Here is a 26,436-nt window from a genome sequence, read left to right on the forward strand (position 1 = left end):
CATGCATTGTTGAGGCAACTCCTAAAGCCCAAGGTAAGAATGATGCTTCGTCTCTTGATAACACTTGATACACACTTTCTGCGCCTAGCTGAAAGGCGTTAAAGAAAAGCGCTTATGGGAGACAACCCATGTTTTTACCTACAGTACTTTGTTTTTATTTTGTATCTTGGAAGTTGTTTACTACTGTAGCAACCTCTCCTTATCTTACTTTTCTGTTTTGTTGTGCCAAGTAAAGTCTTTGATAGAAAAGTTCATACTAGATTTGGATTACTGCGCAGTTTCAGATTTCTTTGCTGTCACGAATTCCGACCTGCCTCTCTGTAGGTAGCTCAGAAAAATATGCCAATTTATGTGCGTGATCCTCAGATATGTACGCAACTTTCATTCAATATGGGCATTTTCATTTGAGCAAGTCTGGTGCCATTTTAAAATTCGTCAATACGAACTGTTCTGTTTTGACAGATTCTGCCTTTTATTTCGCATTGCCTCTTTTGCTATGTTGGATGAATTTCTTTGATCCATTAATGTCCAGTAGCTTTATGCAATGTCCAGAATTATTAAGAATGATTATTTCACCTCTGAACATGTTAATTTTTATTGTGCACTAACCCTCTAATGAGTTGTTTCGAGTTTGGTGTGGAGGAAGTTTTCAAAGATCAAGAGAGGAGTATGATGCAACATGATCAAGGAGAGTGAAAGCTCTAAGCTTGGGGATGCCCCGGTGGTTCACCCCTGCATATATCAAGAAGACTCAAGCGTCTAAGCTTGGGGATGCCCAAGGCATCCCCTTCTTCATCGACAACATTATCAGGTTCCTCCCCTGAAACTATATTTTTATTCCATCACATCTTATGTGCTTTGCTTGGAGCATCGGTTTGTTTTTGTTTTTGTTTTGTTTGAATAAAATGGATTCTAGCATTCACTTTATGGGAGAGAGACACGCTCCGCTGTAGCATATGGACAAGTATGTCCTTAGTTTCTACTCATAGTATTCATGGCGAAGTTTCTTCTTCGTTAAATTGTTATATGGTTGGAATTGGAAAATGATACATGTAGTAATCGCTATAAATGTCTTGGGTAATGTGATACTTGGCAATTGTTGTGCTCATGTTTAAGCTCTTGCATCATATACTTTGCACCCATTAATGAAGAAATACATAGAGCTTGCTAAAATTTGGTTTGCATATTTGGTCTCTCTGAAGTCTAGATAATTTCTAGTATTGAGTTTTGAACAACAAGGAAGACGGTGTAGAGTCTTATAATGTTTACAATATGTCTTTTATGTGAGTTTTGCTGCACCGGTTCATCATTGTGTTTGTTTCAAATAAGCCTTGCTAGCCTAAACCTTGTATCGAGAGGGAATACTTCTCATGCATCCAAAATACTTGAGCCAACCACTATGCCATTTGTGTCCACCATACCTACCTACTACATGGTATTTCTCCGCCATTCCAAAGTAAATTGCTTGAGTGCTACCTTTAAAATTCCATCATTCACCTTTGCAATATATAGCTCATGGGACAAATAGCTTAAAAACTATTGTGGTATTGAATATGTACTTATGCACTTTATCTCTTATTAAGTTGCTTGTTGTGCGATAACCATGTTTCTGGGGACGCCATCAACTATTCTTTGTTGAATATCATGTGATTTGCTATGCATGTTCGTCTTGTCTGAAGTAAGAGCGATCTACCACCTTATGGTTAAGCATGCATATTGTTAGAGAAGAACATTGGGCCGCTAACTAAAGCCATGATCCATGGTGGAAGTTTCAGTTTTGGACAAAATCCTCAATCTCATATGAGAAAATTATTAATTGTTGTTACATGCTTATGCATAAAAGAGGAGTCCATTATCTGTTGTCTATGTTGTCCCGGTATGGATGTCTAAGTTGAGAATAATCAATAGCGAGAAATCCAATGCGAGCTTTCTCCTTAGACCTTTGTACAGGCGGCATAGAGGTACCCCTTTGTGACACTTGGTTAAAACATGTGCATTGTGATGATCCGGTAGTCCAAGCTAATTAGGACAAGGTGCGGGCACTATTAGTATACTATGCATGAGTCTTGCAACTTGTAAGATATAATTTACATGATACATATGCTTTATTACTACCGTTGACAAAATTGTTTCATGTTTTCAAAATCAAAGCTCTAGCACAAATATAGCAATCGATGCTTTTCCTCTATGGAGGACCATTCTTTTACTTTCATTGTTGAGTCAGTTCACCTATTTCTCTCCACCTCAAGAAGCAAACACTTGTGTGAACTGTGCATTGATTCCTACATACTTGCATATTGCACTTATTATATTACTCTATGTTGACAATATCCGTGAGATATACATGTTACAAGTTGAAAGCAACCGCTGAAACTTAATCTTCCTTTGTGTTGCTTCAATGCCTTTACTTTGAATTATTGCTTTATGAGTTAACTCTTATGCAAGACTTATTGATGCTTGTCTTGAAGTGCTATTCATGAAAAGTCTTTGCTATATGATTCACTTGTTTACTCATGTCATATACATTGTTTTGATCGCTGCATTCACTACATATGCTTTACAAATAGTATGATCAAGGTTATGATGGCATGTCACTCCAGAAATTATCTTTGTTATCGTTTTACCTGCTCGGGACGAGCAGAACTAAGCTTGGGAATTCAGGAGATCGCCTCCGGCACCCTGCCGGAGAGGGGATTCATCTCCCGGAGGACTCTACGCCGCCATGGTCGCCTCCGGAGTGATGTGTGAGTAGTCTACCCCTGGACTATGGGTCCATAGCTGTAGCTAGATGGTTGTCTTCTCCCCATTGTGCTTCATTGTCGGGTCTTGTGAGCTGCCTAACATGATCAAGATCATCTATCTGTAATTCTATATGTTGCGTTTGTTGGGATCCGATGAATAGAGAATACTTGTTATGTTGATTATCAAAGTTATGTGTTGTTTATGATCTTGCATGCTCTCCGTTATTAGTAGATGCTCTGGCCAAGTTGATGCTAGTAACTCCAAGAGGGAGTATTTATGCTCGATAGTGGGTTCATGTCTCCGTGAATCTGGAGGGGTGACAAGAACCTCTAAGGTTATGGATGTGCTGTTGCCACTAGGGATAAAACATTGGTGCTATGTTCAAGGATGTAGTCACTGATTACATTGCGCGCAATACTTAATGCAATTGTCTCTGTTGTTAGCAACTTAATACTGGAGGGGGTTCGGATGATAACCTGAAGGTGGACTTTTTAGGCATAGATGCATGCTGGATGGCGGTCTATGTACTTTGTCGTAATGCCCAATTAAATCTCACAATACTCATCATAATATGTATGTGCATGGTCATGCCCTCTCTATTTGTCAATTGCCCAACTGTAATTTGTTCACCCAACATGCTGTTTATCTTATGGGAGAGACACCTCTAGTGAACTGTGGACCCCGGTCCAATTCTCTATACTGAAATACAATCTACTGCAATACTGTTCTACTGTTTTCTGCAAACAATCATCATCCACACTATACATCTAATCCTTTGTTACAGCAAGCCGGTGAGATTGACAACCTAACTGTTTCGTTGGGGCAAAGTACTTTGGTTGTGTTGTGCAGGTTCCACGTTGGCGCCGGAATCTCTGGTGTTGCGCCGCACTACATCCCGCCGCCATCAACCTTCAACGTGCTTCTTGACTCCTACTGGTTCGATTAAACCTTGGTTTCTTACTGAGGGAAACTTGCCGCTGTGCGCATCACACCTTCCTCTTGGGGTTCCCAACGGACGTGTCAACTACACGCATCAACCCCTAGTAGCGATTAATCGGCCTAGTAATCGTTGAATCGGCCTAGTTTTTGAACAGTGCAAGTAACATAGGACCATCATCTAGAGATTTATCATAAACATTTGCTACGCAAAACTCTTTTGTACCATGCATTTCGACATCAGGCACAAACAAAGCATTATCATAAGATTTATCAAAATAGCATGGATTATCATAAATAACAGTAGCATAATTATTCTCACAAGTTTTACTCATAGGGAATATTTCAAGAGAATCCACAGGAACATAACATTCAACCTCTTTTGGTAAGCATGGAGGACAATCAAATAGTGTAAGAGATAAAGAGTTACTCTCATTAGAAGGTTGGCATGGGTAGCTAATCCATTCTTCCTCCTTTTGTTCATCACTCTCCTCTTCTTTTTCATCCAATGAGCTTTCAGGTTCATCAATTTCCTCCTCTTTTTCATCCAATGAGCTTTCAGGTTCATCAATTTCTTCTTCCACAGGTTCCTGCAAATTGTGAGTGCATTCTTGTGCATTAATGAGTCTCTCTTTATAATCAATGATATAAGGATTATCACTGTAGCTTTCTATGCAAAAATTAAGGATAGAAGAGACATAATCTTTAAGGTCCTTACAAACAACACAAGTTTCATAATTTTTAGCAATGAAGGATTCTATCTCAGAGGCTCCCATAAATATGACAAATTGTTCTACCTCTTCGAACCCAAAATGAATATAGTTATTCCAATTATAGTTCTTAATTAAAACTTCCTCACTAAAGCCACATTGAAATTTCAGATGTTTAGTATCCTGTTTAGAGCAACAGTTTATATCATGGCGTTTAAGCAAGATTTTAGCAATTGTATTTAATCTTTCTATCACAGCACTCATAACTTTTCCCGTTCTTGATTCTCTATAATTATTATATAATTCTATAAGCTCCAAATAGGTTGTAGGTTCTCCCATAATAGCAGTTTTTAATTTTTAGGTTTTTCAAATTTTTATGGATTTTTGGGTATATAGGAGAAGTAAAACAAAACAAAAATAAACTAGACAAAAGTAAACTAAGCAAAATAATACTAGACAGAAATAAACTAAGCACAAATAAACTAGACAAAAGTAAACTAAGTAAAACAAAATAAAATAAAACAGAGAGAAAGGTAGAGTGTACTCCCCAGGTGAACTTATGAGTAGAGCTATGCCTCCCCGGCAACGGCGCCAGAAAATAGTCTTGATGACCCACAAGTATAGGGGATCGCAACAGTCTTCGAGGGAAGTAAAACCCAATTTATTGATTCGACACAAGGGGAGACAAAGAATACTTGAAAGCCTTAACAGCGGAGTTGTCAATTCAGCTGCACCTGGAAACAGACTTGCTCGCAAGAGTTTATTAGTAGTAACAGTTTTATAGCAGTAGCAGTAGTGAAATAACAGCAGCAGAGTAACAAAGACAGTAGTAGTAATTATAGTAAACAGCAGGATTAAAATACTGTAGGCACAGGGATGGATGACGGGCGTTGCATGGATGAGAGAAACTCATGTAACAATCAAAGCAGGGCATTTGCAGATAATAATAAAACGGTATTCAAGTACTAATCAATCAATAGGCATGTGTTCCATATATAGTCGTACGTGCTCGCAATGAGAAACTTGCACAACATCTTTTGTCCTACCAGCCGGTGGCAGCCGGGCCTCTAGGGAAACTACTGGATATTAAGGTACTCCTTTTAATAGAGTACCGGAGCAAAGCATTAACACTCCATGAACACATGTGATCCTCACATCACCGCCTTCCCCTCCGGTTGTCCCAATTTCTGTCATTTTGGGGCCTCGGGTTCCGGACAGCGACATGTGTATACAACTTGCAGGTAAGATCATAAACAACGAATATCTTCATGAATCAATAACATGTTCAGATCTGAGATCATGGCACTCGGGCCCTAGTGACAAGCATTAAGCATAACAAGTTGCAACAATATCATAAAAGTAACATCTACGGATACTAGGCACCATGCCCTAACAATCTTATGCTATTACATGACCAATCTCATCCAATCCCTACCATCCCCTTCAGCCTACAGCGGGGGAATTACTTACACATGGATGGGGGAAACATGGCTGGTCGAAGGAGAGGCGTCGGTGGTGATGATGGCGATGATCTCCTCCAATTCCTCGTCCCGGCGGGGTGCCAGAACGGAGTTTCTGGTCCCGAGACGGAGTTTCGCGATGGTGGCGGCGTACTGGATGTCTTCTGGCGACTTCGACTATCCCCCGAATTGGAGTTTCTTCAATCGGTCTCGATGTTTTAGGTCAGGACGGCTTAAATAGGCGAAGAGTCGGAGTCGGAGGGGCCACGGGGCCACCTCACACTAGGGCGGCGCGCCCCCCTCCTGGGCCGCGCCGGCCACACATGTGGGGCCCCCAGGGCTCCCCTCTGGTCCCCCTTTGACTTTCTGGAAGGTTCCGGGAAAAATAAGATGATGGGTCTTCGTTTCGTCGAATTCCGAGAATATTGCCCGAACAGCCTTTCTGGAACCAAAAACAACAGAAAACAGCAACTGGCCCTTCGGCATCTCGTTAATAGGTTAGTTCCGGAAAACGCATAAATACATTATAAAGTGCAAGCAAAACATGTAAGTATTGTCATAAAACAAGCATGGAACATCAGAAATTATAGGTACGTTGGAGACGTATCAGGTACCTCTATGCCGCCTGTACAGAGGTCTAAGGAGAAAGTTCGCATTGGATTTCTCGCTTTTGATTATTCTCAACTTAGACATCCATACCGGGACAACATAGACAACAGATAATGGACTCCTCTTTAATTCTTAAGCATTCAACAACAGATAATATTCTCATAAGAGATTGAGGATTTGTGTCCAAACTGAAACTTCCACCATGATTCATGGCTTTAGTTAGCGGCCCAATATTCTTCTCTAACAATATGCATACTCAAACCATTTGATCATGAAAATCGCCCTTACTTCAGACAAGACGAACATGCATAGAACCTCACATGATATTCAACAAAGGTGTAAAAGTTGATGGCGTCCCCAGAAACATGATTACCGCTCAACAAGCAACTTATTAAGAAATAAGATACATAAGTACATATTCTTCACCAAAATAGTTTTTAAGGCTATTTTCCCATGAGCTATGTATTGTAAAGGCAAAGAATAGAATTTTAAAGGTAGCACTCAAGTAATTTACTTTGGAATGGCAGAGAAATACCATGTAGTAGGTAGGTATGGTGGACACAAATGGCATAGTTTTTGGCTCAAAGATTTGGATGCACGAGAAGAATTACTCTCAATACAAGGCTAGGCTAGCAAGGTTGTTTGAAGCAAACTCAAGTATAAAACGGTGCAGCAAGACTCACATATGAACATATTGTAAGCATTATAAGACTTTACATCGTCTCCTTGTTGTTCAAACACCTTAACCAGAAAATATCTAGACTCTAGAGACCAATCATGCAAACCAAATTTTAACAAGCTCTATGTAGTTCTTCATTAATAGGTGCAAAGTACATGATGCAAGAGCTTAAACATGATCTATATGAGCACAACAATTGCCAAGTATCAAATTATTCAAGACATTATACCAATTACCACATGCAGCATTTTCCGTTTCCAACCATATATCAATGAACGAAGTAGTTCAACCTTCGCAATGAACATTAAGAATAAAGCTAAGAACACATGTGTTCATATGCAACAACGGAGTGTGTCTCTATCCCATATAAATAATGCTAGGATCCGATTTTATTCAAACAAAAACAAAAACAAAAGCAAACAGACGCTCCAAGTAAACCACATAAGATGTGACTGAATAAAAATATAGTTTCACTAGAGGTGACCTGATAAGTTATCGATGAAGAAGGGGATGCCTTGGGCATCCCCAAGCTTAGATGCTTGAGTCTTCTTAAAATTTGCAGGGATGAACCACGGGGGCATCCCCAAGCTTAGACTTTTCACTCTTCTTGATCATATTGTATCATCCTCCTCTCTTGACACTTGAAAACTTCCTCCACACCAAACTCGAAACAAACTCATTAGAGGGTTAGTGCATAATTGAAAATTCATATATTCAGAGGTGACATAATCATTCTTAACACTTCTGGACATTGCACCAAGCTACTGAAAGTTAATGGAACAAAGAAATCCATCAAGCATAGCAAAACAGGCAATGTGAAATAAAATGCAGAATCTGTCAAAACAGAACAGTCCATAAAGACGAATTTTTCTGGGGCACTTAACTTGCTCAGATAAAAATGCTCAAATTGAATGAAAGTTGTGTACATATCTGAGGATCACGCACGTAAATTGGCAGATTTTTCTGAGTTACCTACAGAGAATTCTACTCAAATTCGTGACAGCAAGAAATCTGTTTCTGCGCAGTAATCCAAATCTAGTATTGACTTTACTATCAAAGACTTTACTTGGCACAAAAATACAATAAAATAAATATAAGGAGAGGTTGCTACAGTAGTAACAACTTCCAAGACTCAAATATAAAACAAAGGTGCTGTAGTAAAATAATGGGTTGTCTCCCATAAGCGCTTTTCTTTAACGCCTTTCAGCTAGGCGCAGAAAGTGTGAATCAAGTGTTATCAAGAGATGAAGCATCGACATCATAATTTGTTCTAATAATAGAATCATAAGGTAACTTCATTTTTTTCTAGGGAAGTGTTCCATACCTTTCTTGAGAGGAAATTGATATTTAATATTACCTTCCTTCATATCAATAGTGGCACCAACAGTTCGAAGAAAAGGTCTTCCCAATATGATGGGACAAGATGCATTGCATTCAATATCCAAGACAACAAAGTCAACGGGGACAAGGTTATTGTTAACCATAATACGAACATTATCAATCCTCCCCAAAGGTTTCTTTATAGCATTATCAGCGAGATTAACATCCAAATAACAATTTTTCAATGGTGGCAAGTCAAGCATATCATAGATTTTCTTAGGCATAACAAAAATACTTGCACCAAGATCACATAAAGCATTACAATCAAAATCATTGACCCTCATCTTAATGATGGGCTCCCAACCATCTTCTAACTTCCTAGGAATAGAAGTTTCAAGTTTTAGTTTATCTTCTCTAGCTTTTATGAGAGCATTTGTAATATGTTTTGTAAAGGCCAAATTTATAGCACTAGCATTGGGACTTTTAGCAAGTTTTTGTAAGAAATTTATAACTTCAGAGATGTGACAATCATCAAAATCTAAACCATTATGATCTACAGCAATGGGATCATTGTCCCCAATATTTTGAAAAATTTCAGCAGTTTTATCACAAACAGTTTCAATGATTTCAGTGATTTTGAGTTTTGCACGCTTTGCACTAGGAGTAGAAACATTGCCAACACCAATTATTTTACCATTGATAGTAGGAGTTGTAGCAACATGTGAAGCATTATCATTACTAGTGGTGGTAATAGTCCAAACTTTAGCTATATTATTCTCTTTAGCAAGTTTTTCGTTTTCTTCTCTTTCCCACCTAGCATGCAATTCAGCCATCAATCTAATATTTTCATTAATTCGAACTTGGATGGCATTTGCTGTAGTAACAATTTTATAATCATTATCCTTATTAGGCATAACTTTCAATTTTAAAACATCAACATCAGAGGCAAGTCTATCAACCTTAGAAGCAAGAATATCAATTTTACCAAGCTTTTCTTCAACAGATTTGTTAAAACCAGTTTGTGTACTAATAAATTCTTTAAGCATGGCTTCAAGACCAGAGGGTACATTCCTATTATTTTTGTAAGAATTCCCATAAGAATTACCATAACCATTACTAGTATTAGAAGGATATGGCCTATAGTTGTTACCAGAATTATTCCTATAAGCATTGTTGTTGAAATTATTACTTTTAATGAAGTTCACATCAACATGTTCTTCTTGGGCAACCAATGAAGCTAAAGGAACATTATTAGGATCAACATTAGATCTACCATTCACAAGCATAGACATAATAGCATCAATCTTATCACTCAAGGAGGAGGTTTCTTCAACAGAATTTACCTTCTTACCTTGTGGAGCCCTTTCTGTGTGCCATTCAGAGTAATTGATCATCATATTATCAAGAAGCTTTGTTGCCGCCCCCAAGTAATGGACATAAAGGTACCTCCAGCAGCTGAATCTAATAGGTTCCGCGAAGAAAAATTCAATCCTGCATAGAAGGTTTGGATGATCATCCAAGTAGTTAGTCCATGGGTTGGGCAATTCTTTACCAAAGATTTCATTCTTTTCCATGCTTGAGCAACATGTTCATTATCCAATTGCTTAAAATTCATTATGCTACTTCTCAAAGATATAATTTTAGCAGGAGGATAATATCTACCAATAAAAGCATCCTTACATTTAGTCCATGAATCAATACTATTCTTAGGCAAAGATAGCAACCAATCTTTAGCTCTTCCTCTTAAGGAGAAAGGAAACAATTTCAATTTTATAATATCACCATCTACATCCTTATACTTTTGCATTTCACAAAGTTCAACAAAATTATTAAGATGGGCAGCAGCATCATGAGAACTAACACCAGAAAATTGCTCTCTCATAACAAGATTTAGTAAAGCAGGTTTAATTTCAAAAAATTCTGTTGTAGTAGCAGGTGGAGCAATAGGTGTGCATAGGAAATCATTATTATTTGTGCTAGTGAAGTCACACAACTTAGTGTTTTCAGGAGTATTCATTTTAACAGTAGTAAATAAAGTAAACTAAATAAAGTAAATGCAAGTAACTAATTTTTTGTGTGTTTTTAATATAGAGAACGCAACAAGACAGTAAATAAGGTAAAGCTAGCAACTAATTTTTTTTTGTGTTTTTGATATAGAGCAAACAAAGCTGTAAATAGAGTAAAGTAAAGCAAGACAAAAACAAAGAAAAGAGATTGGATGTGGGAGACTCCCCTTGCAGCGTGTCTTGATCTCCCCGGCAACGGCGCTAGAAAAAGTGCTTGATGCGTGCAGTTAACACACGTCCGTTGGGAACCCCAAGAGGAAGGTGTGATGCGTACAGTAGCAAGTTTTCCCTCAGTAAGAAACCAAGGTTTATCGAACCAGTAGGAGTCAAGGATCACGTGAAGGTCGTTGGTGACTGAGTGTAGTGCGGCGCAACACCAGGGATTCCGGCACCAGCGTGGAACCTGCACAACACAATCAAAGTACTTTGCCCCAACGTAACAGTGAGGTTGTCAATCTCACCGGCTTGCTGTAAACAAAGGATTAGATGTATAGTGTGGATGATGATATTTGTTTGCGAAGAACAGTAAAGAACAATTGCAGTAGATTGTATTTCAGATGTAAAGAATGGACCGGGGTCCACAGTTCACTAGTGGTGTCTCTCCCATAAGATAAATAGCATGTTGGGTGAACGAATTACAGTTGGGCAATTGACAAATAAAGAAGGCATAACAATGCACATACATATATAATGATGAGTACTATGAGATTTAATCAGGGCATTACGACAAAGTACATAGACCGCTATCCAGCATGCATCTATGCCTAAAAAGTCCACTTTCAGGTTATCATCCGAACCCCTTCCAGTATTAAGTTGCAAACAACAGACAATTGCATTAAGTATGGTGCGTAATGTAATCAACACAAATATCCTTAGACAAAGCATTGATGTTTTATCCCTAGTGGCAACAGCACATCCACAACCTTAGAACTTTCATCCTTTGTCCCAGATTCAGTGGAGGCATGAACCCACTATCGAGCATAAATACTCCCTCTTGGAGTTACAAGTATCAACTTGGCCAGAGCCTCTACTAGCAACGGAGAGCATGCAAGAACATAAACAACATATATGATAGATTGATAATCAACTTGACATAGTATTCAATATTCATCGGATCCCAACAAACACAACATGTAGCATTACAAATAGATGATCTTGATCATGATAGGCAGCTCACAAGATCTAACATGATAGCACAATGAGGAGAAGACAACCATCTAGCTACTGCTATGGACCCATAGTCCAGGGGTGAACTACTCACACATCGATCCGGAGGCGATCATGGCGATGAAGAGACCTCCGGGAGATGATTCCCCTCTCCGGCAGGGTGCCGGAGGCGATCTCCTGAATCCCCCCGAGATGGGATTGGCGGCGGCTGCGTCTCTGGAAGGTTTTCCGTATCGTGGCTCTCGGTACTGGGGGTTTCGCGACGAAGGCTTTAAGTATGCAGAAGGGTAGGTTTAGGGGCGACGCGAGGGGCCCACACACTAGGGCGGCGCGGCCCCACCCTTGGCCGCGTGGCCCTGGTGTGGCGGCGCCTCGTCGCCCCACTTCGTTTCCCTTTCGGTCTTCTGGAAGCTTCGTGGAAAAATAAGACCCTGGGCGTTGATTGCGTCCAATTCCGAGAATATTTCCTTTGTAGGATTTCTGAAACCAAAAACAGCAGAAAATAGCAACTGGCTCTTCGGCATCTCGTCAATAGGTTAGTGCCGGAAAACGCATAATAATGACATATAATGTGTATAAAACATGTGAGTATCATCATAAAAGTAGCATGGAACATAAGAAATTATGGATACGTTTGAGACGTATCACTGGACGGATGCGATCAAGGCCCGGCGGGCTCACCTCACCGCTGAGGAGCGGGCCGATTAATACGTCTCAAACGTATCTATAATTTTTGATGCTCCATGCTTGTTTTACACCAATTCATATGTGTTTTGTTGACTCTTCGTTGCACTTTTACACGATTTCCGACACTAACCTATTAACAAGATGCCACAGTGCCAGTTCCCTGTTTTGTGCTATTTTTCTATTTTAGAAAAGTTGTATAGGAAATATCCTCGGAATTGGACGAATCAAAAGCCGGAGTCAACATTTTACCAAAACGAAGATGAAGTCCGGAGGGGGGACAAAGAGGCGCACCAGGGCACCCACACCACCCCTAGGCGTGGCCTAGGGATGGCCCGCGCCTCGGGTAGGTGTGGGGCCCGCAGGCACCCCACCGACCTAAATCCTCCGCCTATTTGTACATCTTCTCGGGAAAACCCTGGATACCCGAGCCTCCATCCACGAAAAGTTCTGTCGCGTCCGCCATCACCGAACCCGTCTCGGGGGGTTCTGAAGCTCTTCCCGGCACTCTGCCGGAGGGGGAAATCATCGCCGGAGGCATCTACATCGTCATGCCCGCCTCCGAAGTGATGCGTGAGTAGTTCATCCCTGGACTATGGGTCCGTAGCAGTAGCTAGATGGTTGTCTTCTCCACTTTGTGCCTGATGTATCGATCTTGTGAGTTGTCCTACATGATCAAGACCATCTTTATGTAATCTTATATGTTTGGTTTGCTGGGATTCGGTGTATGTTGAATACTATGTTGAGATTGATTATATATTCATGTCATATGTTATTTGTGATCTTGCATGCTCTCCGTTGCTAGTAGATACTCTGGCCAAGTGGACACTTATGACTCCAAGAGGGGGTATTTATGCTCGATAGTAGGTTCATGCCTCTAGTTTCCTGAGAGAGTGACTTTATAACTTCTAAGGTTGTAGATGTGTTGTTGCTACTAGGGAGAAAACAACGATGTTTTATCCAAGGGTAACTCTATTGTTTACTTTAATGTGATAGTCTGTTGCTTGCAACTTTATACTGGAAGGGGTGCAGACGCTAACCTGAAGGTGGATTATTAGTCATAGATGCAGTTGAATTACGGTCTATGTATTATGTTGTAATGCCCAATACCAATTATCATAGTAATCATCTTGTCATGTATCGATCAATATTCTGTCAATTTCCCAGCTGTAATTTGTTCACCTAACATGTTATTTCTTTATAGAGAGACATCTCTAGTGAACTGTGGATCCCGGTCCTATTTCCTTTACTGATAAATTCCAATGCAATCATGTTCTGTTTACTTTCTGCAAACATCTCCTTCCATTCGATACGTATAATCCTTTGTGTTCAACAAACCGGTGAGATTTACAACCTCACTGCAAGTTGGGGCAAAGTACTTTGGTTGTGTTGTGTGCAGGTTCCACGTTGTTGCTGACACCGGTAGTGCGCCCTACCACTAGTCAGCCAGCAACACCTTCAGAAGTCACGCTTTTCTCCTACTGATCGATTAAACCTTGGTCTCATACTGAGGGAAAACTTGCTGTTGTGCCCATCACACCTTCCTCTTGGGGTTTCCCAACCGCTTCCACAACAACTGCCAACAAGATTGTCTGGCGCCATCACCGGAGCACCATCAAGTTTTCTGGCGCCATTGCCGGAGAGAAAGAGGATTTCTGCAAGGGGAGTCTCTCATCTCCAATCTTTTTTACTTTATTATAGTTTGCTTAGTTTACTTTATTTTGTTTTGTTTGCCTTCATTATACCAAAAACACAAAAAAATTAGTTTACTTTTATAGTTGTCTATATATAAAAAATACACAAAAAATAGTTTCTTACATAGTTGTTATTTTGCTTTTATTTCATTATGTTGATTCCTAAGTACGATCTGAAGGACCTATATGTAGGTAGTGGTTCTATAATTATGAAAGAAAAATTCTTCAATCATGGTAGTAAGCATAAAGATATTGAGGATAAATCCCTGGTAGAACTTGCTCCTGATTATGAAACTGCTATAGCTTGTTTAGTTCAAATGCTGGAGGCTAGATTTGTTAGCCTTAATCCTATAATGCAGCAAATTTTTCTTAAACTCCATGAAATTGAGGATGATAAACAGAAAGATTTTATCCTAGAAACTTTGCTTCGAGAATTTAAAGATGTGGTTATAGAGGCTAGGAAAGGTTTTTGATCGGTTTGATAAGCTAGGCTCATGTGTAGATATCTTTGGTACACTTGATCAAACCAAAATTAATAGAGAAGGTAAAGTACCAATACCTTCCAAATTAGTAGCAGTGCATGAAGCGCGGGAAAAGAATTTTGATTGGATTGTTCCTGAAAATTCATTTGATGAAAGTAGTGACCCTAAAAGTGCAGAGAAATGGTCTTCTAAAACACATACTGATAAAATACAAATCTTTGTTGAAAAGACTCCTCGCATTGATCTTAATGATCGTTTACTTGATAATACTTGATGCTCGCATTTTACTGCGCCTAGCTGAAATGCGTTAAAGAAAAGCGCTTATGGGAGACAACCCATGTTTTATTTACTTTAATTTTTTTTGTTGAGTCTTGGAAGTTATTACTACTGTAATGACCGCTTCTTATAATTTTTATTTCGTGTTTGTGCCAAGAATAGACTCTAATAGGAAGAAAGTAATGTTTGGGGAAGTTGTTGTCCTGAAAACAGATTCTGTGTTGTTACCGTAAAAATTCGTATATATAAATAGCCAGAGCGTAATTTTGAGCTGTCATTTTTATGCATATTCCCCAGGCTATTATCTAACTTTTATTAGTTGACCACTTTTCGAGATAAGCAACAGAGGATTTTCAAAATTTTTGATCTTTACATGTTGTTCGGCTGCACTATTTGCATTTGCCTCTTAAATCTCTTTCTTTTTTAGTTCTTTTGATCAATGAGCTTTTTGAAAGGTTGCTACAGTAGCTTATGTTTTAATAGATATTTGATATATGTTAGTACTGAACACAAGTGGATTTGTTTATTTTGATTGTACTAATGCTGCTAATAGAGAATTGTCGAAGTTTTTGTATGAAGGAAGTTTTCAAGTGTAGGGAGAGAAGAATGATGTGATGTGATGAAGAATGGACAAAAGCTCAAGCTTGGGGATTCCCCTTCACCCCAAGACATATTCAAGAGGTACAGGCGTCAAAGCTTGGGATGCCCAAGGCATCCCCTCTTCATCAACAAAGCAACATGTCATCTTTCTATACGCTATATTTTTATTGCTTCATACGCTATGTGTTGTTCTTGGAGCGTCTTTGTTTTTTTTTGTTTAGTTTTGTTTTGTTTTCTGTACCATATGTTAGATCCCGGCATATTTATTTTGGAGAAAGACCCGTTCCGTTTTAATTGCATAGAACGCTCTAGTTTTCACTATTATTGTTCTGCGAGTGTTCTAGTTTTCTGGTACTGCGTTTAGCTCTTGTTCTTTCACTTGAATTTTGTTCAGAGCATGTTAGTATTCTTTATTTGTGTATGATTAGATCTCTGATCCATATTGTATTTCATCTCTGAGAGTTATTTCAAATAAGTTGATTGGTGTTGGATACGAGTAAAATATTTCATGACTATAGTGATGCAAATGGAAGCTTGTCTAGACTGTGGCGTAGACTTTGGCATGTCATGTTGGATGTTATTATTGTCATATGCTTAGTATGTATTTTTATAGCATGACTTGTTTCAAATGACTGAGAGTGCATAATATGTCATTAAAATAAAATCATGTGTTGTTTCTATCATAAAAGCATAGTATTGTGGTATTCTCCTTTGATGCTTTATTGGGTTGACTTGGCGCATGCTTATACCATGTTATAACTATAACCAGTCAACTAAAGCCTCTATGATCATTTAATTTTTGACTTGTAATATCACTTTATGCTTTGATTGATAATGTTTTGTCGCTATGCATGATTATGGCCATTATTGCTCTCTTAGTTGGTTGCTTCCAGTTTTTTTGCTGGCCTTCACCTGTACTGAGCAAGAGCTTTACTCGTGCATCCAACCACCAAAAACCAAATTTGCCAATTGTGTCCACCATATCTACCTATATGTGGTATTTCACCGCCACTACAAAGTAAATTGCTTGTGCGCTACCTTTAAAACCTTCAAAAAGTATCACATGTTTTTTGTAAATTATAGCTCATGTGGGAAAGTAGTCTAAAAACTAGTGTAGTAAGTATTATGTCTCATGCATTTTTAGTTCTTATAAGTTTCTTGTTGTGTGATAACCATGCTGTCATGGGGAACACCATCAATATGCCTTTGTTGAATATCATGTGAATTACTATGCATGATCATCTTGTTTGAAGTAAGGGAGATTTACCATGAGTTGCAAAGATTAGAGTATGCATATTGTTAGAGAGGAACATTGGGCCGCCAACTAAAGCCATGTTCACATGGTGGAAGTTTCAGCTGGGCAAAAGTCCAAATATCTGTTGTCCTAGCTTTCCGGGTATGGATGTCCAAAAAAGTTGAGATTCATTAAAATTGAGAAATAAAATGAGATTCATCTCCTAGGACCTTTGTACATGAGGCAAGGAGGTACCCCTTTGTGACACTTGGTTAAAACATATGTATGCGATGAAAATCCATGGAAGTCCAAGCTAATTAGGACAAGGTGTGAGCACTATTGGTATATTATGCATGAGGCAAGTAAACTTATAGGAAATAATTATGCATAAGCCATACTATTTATCACTACCGTTGACATAAGTAGCACCTCTCAAAATAAATATTTTCAACACTCCTATTGTTTTCAAAATAAAAAGCTCTAGCACATGGGTAATGCCTGCTTCCCTCTGTGAAGAGCATTTCTTTTACTTTTATGTTGAGTCTCCACCTTCTACTTTATGCACCAATTAAGAGAGGGTAGTTGTCATTCTTAGTGCAATGTGCATAGTCCCAAAATTATTATTGACTGATGTCGAGGGTGCTCCTCGGCAATGCCCTCCGATAGGGGCTTAGGGTTGATGGAATCCTGCAAGCTGACACGAGACATCGGTTCACAGACAAGCGGGGAGAGCGATTTACCCAGGTTCGGGGCCCTCGATGAGGTAAAACCCTTACGTCCTGCCTGTCTGTTCTTGATTATGATGAAAACAGGTTACAATGGGGTGCCGAATAGTTTGGCTGTGATCTCGTCGAGATGCTAGTTGCTAGGGTAACCTAGTTCTAAGCTTCTGTTGGCTAATATTGCTAAGATTGATTGTGTCCCTCGACAGCCCCTCTCCTGGCCTTTATATAGGTGGCCAGGTCTCGAGAGGTCTAATCGAATACGAATAGGTTTACAGTAGATCTATCTCTAAACTTTCCTTGTTCGGCTTCTTCCGTGTCTTGTACTTCAAGTAACCTTACGCCGCACCGCCTTAGTGGCCCATCTTGCCATCGGGTACCTTCATGGGCCCCCAGCTGGACCGTATAGGGTAGAGCAACATTGGTTACCCGAAGGGTAATGCCCACGTCAGTAGCCCCCGAGTGTCTAGCCGAACATAGTTCGGGTAGAGACTGAAGCATGTCTTCTTCCGACGTCCTTTTCTTTGATCATTCTTGCTTTTCTTCTGTCTGTATCATTCTCTTCTATCGGGTGCGTGTCAGCGCTCCCGATGGGAGTAGCCCCCGAGTCTAGGTACGGATGCTTGCAATCCGTGCGTAGACTCAAGTTGTACCACTCGAACATCTTCTGCCGAAGTTTTTCCTGCAAGTCTTCGTAGGTCATCCGATATATTCTCTTTATGCAAGGGATAATGAATAACGTGCCCAACTTTTGTTGGTTAACTGCCGATAGCAAAACAACGTTACCCTACACAGAATCAAGTCCCCGTGCATGATCCTGGAGTACGAAAAAAGTTCTGTCGGGTGCGCGTCCAGCGCTCCCGATGGGAGTAGCCCCCGAGTCTGGGCACGGGCGCTTGCGTCCGGGTGCAGACTCGAGTCAAGTTTTTCCTTCGAGTCCTCATTCTGTCGGGTGCGCGTCCAGCGCTCCCGATGGGAGTAGCCCCCGAGTCTAAGTGCAGATGCTTTGCAATCTGTACATAGACTCAAATTGACCACCCGACAGCTTCTTATCTCTTCGTATGTAATCATTCCTCATGACGTCATCGATGACGTTTTTCTGACACCTCGATTCTGATTGATAAGACGCGACCCGCCGGCCCTTTTTTCAAGCAATTCCTGCTCCTCTTCCACGGTAAACGAGGCACCTCCTCGATTTCTGCAACCATTAACTGGAGAAAAGGCCCACTAGCAGTACGAGGCCTTCCTTAAGTTCCCCAAAAGATAGAAATCCCTAATCTTCACCTTCATTCATCCCTTCGTTGTTCTTCCTCTTCTCCCCTTCGCAACTGCTTGCGCCGCCACCACTGCTTTCCAGTTTTTCCCAAATCTCGCGATGGTGAAGAAGAAGAACCCTAGCGCCACCGCCAGCTCCACGAGCGGAGGCGCCGCCGCCAAATCTTCCTTGATTCTTCCGAAGGAGGGCGCCCCAAACGCTCCTCCCCCAGCTCCGGCACCGCCGGCGCCACCAGGCTCAGTAGCCAGGCCCGGAGATTGGGTAGCATCGACCGTCACCAGGCGTGACGAGAAGAGATCCTGAAGCCTGGGATTGATCTCCTCCGATGAGGGGAATGTGATCTTTCCAGGTGCGATTTCTCGACCTAATCCCCCTGCCGGCTTTACCATGATGTTTTTATCATTCTTATATCGGGGTCTTTTGCTTCCCGTTCACGAATTCCTCCTCCATCTCTTGCGAACTTACGAAATCCAACTATGGCAACTCACTCCCAACTCAATCCTCCACGTTGTTGTGTTTATCACCCTTTGCGAAGCATATCTGGGCATTGAGCCTCATTTTGGGTTGTGGAAAAAGATCTTCTATGTGAAGAGATACAGCAGTAGTAACGGATCCTTTGTCACCGGAGGAGTGGGATTTGTAGCTCGTTCGGATGTCAACTACTTCAATTTCCCAATGAGAGAGTCCGTGCAAGGGTGGAGATTGAAGTGGTTTTACGCCAAGGACTCCTTGTCACCCGAATCTCAGCTTCCTCGCTTTGTCGATGTCCTTGAAGCCAAGCCTAAGAATTCCTGGAAGAATATTCTCTCTCCCGACGAAAAAGTAGCAGCCGATGAATTATTCGCCAAATTTCTTCGGATCAAGGAAGCTGACGGCCAAACTATGGTCGGCACAGAGGTGGCGGCGGTGTTCCTGAAACGTCGAGTCCAACCAGTCATGGCCAGAGTTCGCCCAATGTGGTTGTATTCTGGTCCGAAGGATGAGACCAGAATTAACGCTGCCGAATTGTCGGAAAAGGAACTGCTCGATGAAGTCCGTGGCCTCACTTTCTTTAGCCAAGAAGACTTGATCCCATTGACGTCTTCGTATACTCCTTTTGATGCCGATCATCCACCACCAGAGGTAACTTCCCTTCTCAAATTCTTATTATGCTGCTATTTACTTAGTCGACATAATTGCTGTTGTTCTCATCTGTCTTTTCTTCGATAGACCCTTGTAGCCTCCGGAGACTTGCATAACTCGCCAGACAATATTTCTGAGGGGAGAGGCTCTTCAGAACCTGTTGATTTTCACACTGTCGAGCATACAAGCCCGAAAAACGATCACAATGATCTGATAGATTCCGAAACCGTTCACACCAATCTTCCTCCATCAGCCGATGACACTTGCAACACAGAGGGATCAGTGCGTGATGATGACGCTGATCACGATGCCTTTGTTAATGCAGCTACGGAGGAGACCAGGGCTCCGCCTACGAAGAGATCAATCGGCGGCTTTGCCGATGAAGATGATCTCCTCGATATGTAAGTATCTTCCTCCTTTTCGCCATACTTTGCCCCTTTGTTTCTCGCATTCTTCTCATAACTTTTTTCGATCATGTCCTTCTTGTAGTGACGATGCTTTCGCTGAGCCTCCGTCTAAGAGGGTTAGGTCTGACGCTGTCTCGCCGGCCGCCACGGCTTCCGAGGCTTCAGCTCCTAAAGCAGCTCCTGCGGCGCAAGCATCGACTGCTTCCTCCCTTTCCAAGGGGAAAGATGCTCCTGCCGCCACCACAACTCCTCCTTCTGTAAGTCCTTTTCGACTATGATGTGAATTCCTTTGGAGTATGCCTTGCCTAATGATTCTTTGTAAAACACATTTATTTTTTCTTAAGGACCTGCGAGGTGTGATATCCTCTCTAGAGGCCTTCGCTTCTCAATTTACCTCTCTAGAGGCGGACAAAGCTCGACTACAGGAGGAAGTTAAGTCTTCCTCTTCAAAGTTGGACGGCGCCATTAAAAAGGCTGCCATAGCTCGCCAGGAGGTTGACTCCCTAAAAGAGGAGTTAAGCAAGCTGACGGAGAGGCTGAAGGAAGAAGAAGCTCGAGCAGCTGAAAAGGATGAACTCCTTCGACAATCTGCTTTGGCTCTACTTGGTAAACTCTTTCACTCATCTCTGTCGATTATTACTCTTATGAATCCATTTCTTTATCAATGATTTTCTCCAATCTTGATTTCTTGCAGAAGCCGCCAGTATCCCTGCTACTGCCTTGGACAAAGCTCCGAACAACTCTCTGGCAAATGGTGTGTCGATGGCTCTCGCCTCCCACCAGCTTACCCGGGAGCTTCTTAACAAGGGGAAGGGTGCCCTGGCGCGGATGCATTCGATGATTTTCCCCAAGGTCAAGCAGGAGAAGACTTTGGGGCAGCTGATTGATGCCTTCGCGGTTGACACCAAGGAAGTTATTGAGGTATTCAAGCGTACCTCGCGTACCTATGGTGCCCTCCTTGCCTTCCAACTTATGATGGGTTATGGCTTTAAGGCTGACATCGAAGAAATGACTAAGGAGCTGCCGAAAGAAAAAGATGGGCGATTTGTTGACTTAAGCGCCTTTACAGTGTCTGCCCGTACTTGTGCTCGCCACCTCCTCGAACTAGTTTCGTCAGGAAAGGCATCGGCTGGCCCCAGCCTATCGACTCAGACCTAGGCTCCTTGATTGTTGTAATCAATTTTATCCTCGGGATAGAGTGAAACATTATTCCGTTGCAAAAACTTAAGTTTGTAATGAACACTGTGCTGGCGATGTTGCCAGCACACCTTTGTCATAATATCTTCACTTGTACTTCTCCTGATAGGAATTACTTGTACTTCTCCCGATGGGAGTTACGTTGGATCTTCGATTTGACCATATCCGTTTATCCTTTTTAACGCTGCTTCCTGCAGGTTTTCCCGGTGCCCTCGTTTGTCGACGACTCGTCGGGTGTTCTTCCCGAAGGTGATCGGATCCAGCGGATGAAGGATCGGATCGCCCAGATGGAAAAGGACCTACGCAACACGTACGCCCTAGCTGCTATTGTCAATAAGAAGAGCGAGATTGCAGCCGACGTGGAGCGATATGCCCTTACTGAGCTGCATAAAGCTACCGAAAGCTTGAACTGTGAGTTTCTTGATCCTTGCCCCCTCTTGTCGACAACGCCTTATCTGATCCTTTATTTATTTCTTTGCCAGTCATAGCTCTGAACCGTGCGGAAGAAAACAAACGGATTCACGAGCGAGTGCGTGCATTAACGCAGCTATCCTCAGCCGAAGAGATTTTCTGGCGGGAGCACTCAAAGGCTTCGGCTGTCGCGCAATTTCAGGATCGGGTTTAGCAGGTCCACCACTTTTTTGACAAGTGCTACAAGGCTATGAGGGTGGTTTGGAAAACGATGTTCCCTTTGAACGCAGTTCCTCCCACGCTCCTTGCATTGATGTCTGAGTTTGGTAACGCCAAGAAGATCCGAGACTTGGTGCGTGCGCAAGTTTTTGCAGGGGCCAGGTTTACACTTGCTCTTGTACTCGCTCGTTATCCCTCATCGGGTTTGCTGTCGATTGCCAACGCAACTGGAGACTTGGAGGCACTGTATCCGAAGGTATTGTTGCCTGCCAACATAATTGTCGACAGACTCGAGGAGGACTCAAAGGTACCTGAAGAAAGAAGAACTCCGCAAGGGTGATTTCAGGGATTTAATGTTTGTTTTGTAAATAGATAATTTGGCTACTTCATCCAAGTATTTGGATTATGTAATGATGCCTTTTCATTCGGTAGATACATGCATATGTACTTTTACCATGTTATTGCCGTTGGCAAGTTTTGACTTGAGCGAATCTGAGTTGCTCGTTTAAATGTATGTATATTGGTTGGTTAGCAAATCTTTTGAGTGATCAGCTCGTGTTGCAGGTTTTGCTAAGCCTGTTGTATGCGCAACTTTGCTTTCAACCGTTTTATGTTTCGACAGGCACTCCCGAATATTTCGGGTGTAGTGGTTCTGCCGATGAGCCCGTTGTTCCTTGATATTTCCATAAGTAAAATATCGAACGTGGGTTGTGTTTATATGTATTTCCGAACTCTTGCTATTTACGGCACTCGTAGAGGCATCTGTAGCAGAGGGAAAGGTGAACGTCTTTTAGCACTCGTAGAGGCTTTTTGAAGCACGATCTTCTGCCTCGTACTATGTTTGCATAGTGATGGGGCTTAGAAGTTTGTAGTTACTTCAATGCTTAACAAAGAATCGAAGCTTAAGTTCTCATTAATAAGGTAAGCACGAGGCTAAAGGGCGAAAAGAGGAAGGCCCTGTTTAAAATAAAGGAAAAAGGAAAATAAAGGCTGATAAATTGCTTAAGCAAGGAAGGGGTTCTTCTCTTCTTCTGGCTTCTTCACCACGTTAGTGGTTCTTTGCGACGTTCTTTGGTTTCATCAGGGGTTTGGGCAGTGGTTGTCAGTGTCTTGCTGTCTCCTATGCCTTCTGTGCCATCAACTGCCGAACCTTTTGCTGCCGAGGCTTCTGCTGCCGAAGCTTCCGCTGCCGAAGCTTTAAGGGCAAGAGCGGCTGGCTTCATCTTGGTTTCCCTGATATCTTTTTCCTCCTTGATTTCACGTAATGACAGCTTGGGTAAGGGGTCGACGATTTCTTGCTGTGACCTGAACTTTGCAGCAATCCTCTGAAAGTCGCGATCACAATTGTCCGAGCGTGAAAAACTTCCATAGACTGTGATGTTTGTCCCGTTGTTCCCAGGCATTTTCAGCTTGAGGTATGCATAATGCGGCACAGCCATGAACTTGGCATACGCTGGTCTCCCGAGTATAGTGTGATACTGTGACTCCCAGTTCACCACTTCAAACTCGATCTTTTCCTTCCTGAAATTGTCGGCTCTGCCGAAGATAACATTCAGGTAGACTTTGCCAAGAGAGTAGCCCGGTGCGGTTGGAAGGATCCCATGGAAGCAGGTGTCTGTTTCTTCCAGCATCCTCATAGTGATCCCCATACTTCTGATTGTGTCGACGAATATCAGATTTAGCCCGCTTCCACCGTCCATGAAGACTTTACTCATCTTGAACCCCCCAATTTGTGCTTCGACTACCAAGGCAGCGTGTCCTGGTTTTGGTATGGTCGTCGGGTGATCTGCTCGACTGAACGTAATGTTCTGAGAAGACCACTCGACATATTCGGGGATGTTTGCCATGATGCTTTCTATCAAGTTGATCTCTCGGGTGAGCTTTTTCATCTCCCTTTTCGAAACACCTGTCCTGTGGATCATGCTCATCTGCCCACGTGGTGGTGGGAATGCCTCATTGGGTTGATGAGGTTGAGCCTGCTGGACTTGATGCTGCGGTGGAGGTGGGGGTGGCGGTGGTAGCATTCTTTGGCACGATTTCTTGGATGAGTTTGTGCATGTCTAGGAACTGCCGGCAGTCCCGAGCAGGTGACTCGACTTTGTTTTGCCGTCCTTGGAATCGACATACGAATGCGGAGTAACGAGGGGCGTTGATCTGCTCGAGCGTAGGGTAATCTCAGAGTCCTCTCATTGTCGTGGTTTATAGTTGCCACGGTTCCCAGAGTTGTTCCGATTACTGTCGTGTCGATCGTCTCGATCGTCTTGTCGATCGGAATATCCTGCGGCTACCAGATTGTTATCATCATAGTTGCGGTTCTTCCTTCTTTTGTGACGATCCCTTCGGCCACCCGAGTCGTGCTTCGGCTGGTCATCGTCTTCGTCGTCACTGCGTTGTCGTGGCCTTCGTACATTGTCCTCGCCGTCAGCCCAACTGTTGGCGATTTCCATTAACTTGGTTATAGTTTTTGGCTTTTTGCGCCCGAGTTCTTCTATGTAGCTCTCCCGCTGAACGCCATCGCTGAAAGCGTCGATTGCTCTGTCGACAGATACGTCTTCGGCAGCGTTCAGGAGTTTTGTGAATCTCCCGATGTATGAACGCATCGACTCCTTCTGCTTCTGTCGGCAATTCCGCAACTCTTCGATCCCAACGGGCCTCTTGTATGTTGCCTGGAAATTGGCAACGAAGGCATCTACTAGGTCGTCCCATGATTTAACGGAACCTTTCGGCAGCCCCCTTAGCCAGGCTCGCGCTGAATCCTTCAAGTAGAGCTGTAAGCATTGCATTGCTGCTATCTGGTTTCCTTTGTGCAGGATCACAGTCTGCAGGTAGTCGTCTATCCAGGATCTTGGTTCTTGCTGCCCATCGTACTTGGCAGCGTCGGTAGGGGTAGGCTTGAACTTTTTGGGCGGCATCGTTTCACGGATTTTGTAACTTAGACAGTCGGCTCCCCTGAGCTCGCCGTCGTACTCCTGATCTTCATCCGAAGAATCGCTATCGTTGTCCTTCCTAGCGGCGCGTCATCGCCTTGCTTTGTCGATCTTGCTCTGGGTAATTTCGTCCCGAGCATCTCTCGCATGATGTTTCGAACCACTGCCTTGTACCGTGGTCTTTTCCTTTTGCGGGACTAGGTTGTTCCCCAATATCGCGAGACTCTCCAGGGCACCTCGATGAGCTTGAGCCATGGATCCTTCGGGGCGCTGGTTGATGAGGTATGCGGCGAGGTTGGCCGTTGCTCCTGCAACGGTTTTCGGCCGTGGCATGCCGACGGTATCCATAGTCATAAAGGATTTAGTCAGATTCGACGTTATTTCTCTAGTGTCATCTTCCGAAAGCCTGGATAGTCTCGACCGGTGCTTGCCTGTTCCCTGAGTGTTTCGGGAGGCACTCCCTTGCGAGCCCCTTCGCCGTTCACTGGATCGATCTGCCGCAGATAGGCGTCTCTCGAGGGTGGCTTGCTCTTTCGACAGGTGCTCCCGGTTTTTCTCTAGTATAGAGCGATAAGCATTGAGGGTTCCAACCGAAGTTCCTGCGGGGAGCGGTGTGTTGTTGAGTACTGCTGCCCTTGCTGCTGCCCACTCCTCATCCGCGATGGTGTAATCGCTATCGCGGTTGCTGGCACTGTTTTCAAAACTTGCCCTTCTACTGGAACGGGGAGTATGGTCCTCGTCTCCTCCGCGCCTTGTGTTTCCCGTGTTATTGGCGACATAAACCTGATGGTGTGCCATTCTTCGGGTGGTTCCCTGGATGATGCTATCGATACTGTCCTCTCCCGATGAATACTGGGCGTTGCAGATGAACGGCGTGTCGCTCGATCCCAGCCCGTGCCTGGTGTCGCAGTTCAGGTAGTAGTACGAAGTTAATTCCGAAGATGTGGGATCGTTAGACCCTACCGACATGGAGGACGCCGAGCGGGGAGTCGAGGGCACGGGTGAGCACGTCGATCCTGTCAGACCAGCCGATAGGTCGTGTGACGATGACGCGCTTGAACTCGTCGATCCGGAAGTGGGGGATTCCAGCAATCGAAGGATTCCTTCTGCGTTGACGTTGTAGTGGACGCTGCCGAATGTCATCTCCATGTTTCCTTGTAGATCTGAAAAGTTCGAGCGGGAGGAATCGCTGTGTGGAGTAAACTCGTAGGAGCCGAATCGAATCGGGCTTCCCAGGATTGGTGATGATGGTGTCGATGAAGTCGCTGATGAAGTCGCTGGCGAAGCCGCTGGTGTCATGATTGGATCTACCGATGACCGATCTTGTGCCGACAGGGTTCCCACAGACGGCGCCAATTATCGAGGGTGCTCCTCGGCAATGCCCTCCGATAGGGGCTTAGGGTTGATGGAATCCTGCAAGCTGACACGAGACATCGGTTCACAGACAAGCGGGGAGAGCGATTTACCCAGGTTCGGGGCCCTCGATGAGGTAAAAC

This window comes from Lolium perenne, chromosome 7 (genome assembly GCF_019359855.2).
Source record: "Lolium perenne isolate Kyuss_39 chromosome 7, Kyuss_2.0, whole genome shotgun sequence".
Taxonomy (NCBI): Eukaryota; Viridiplantae; Streptophyta; class Magnoliopsida; order Poales; family Poaceae; genus Lolium; species Lolium perenne.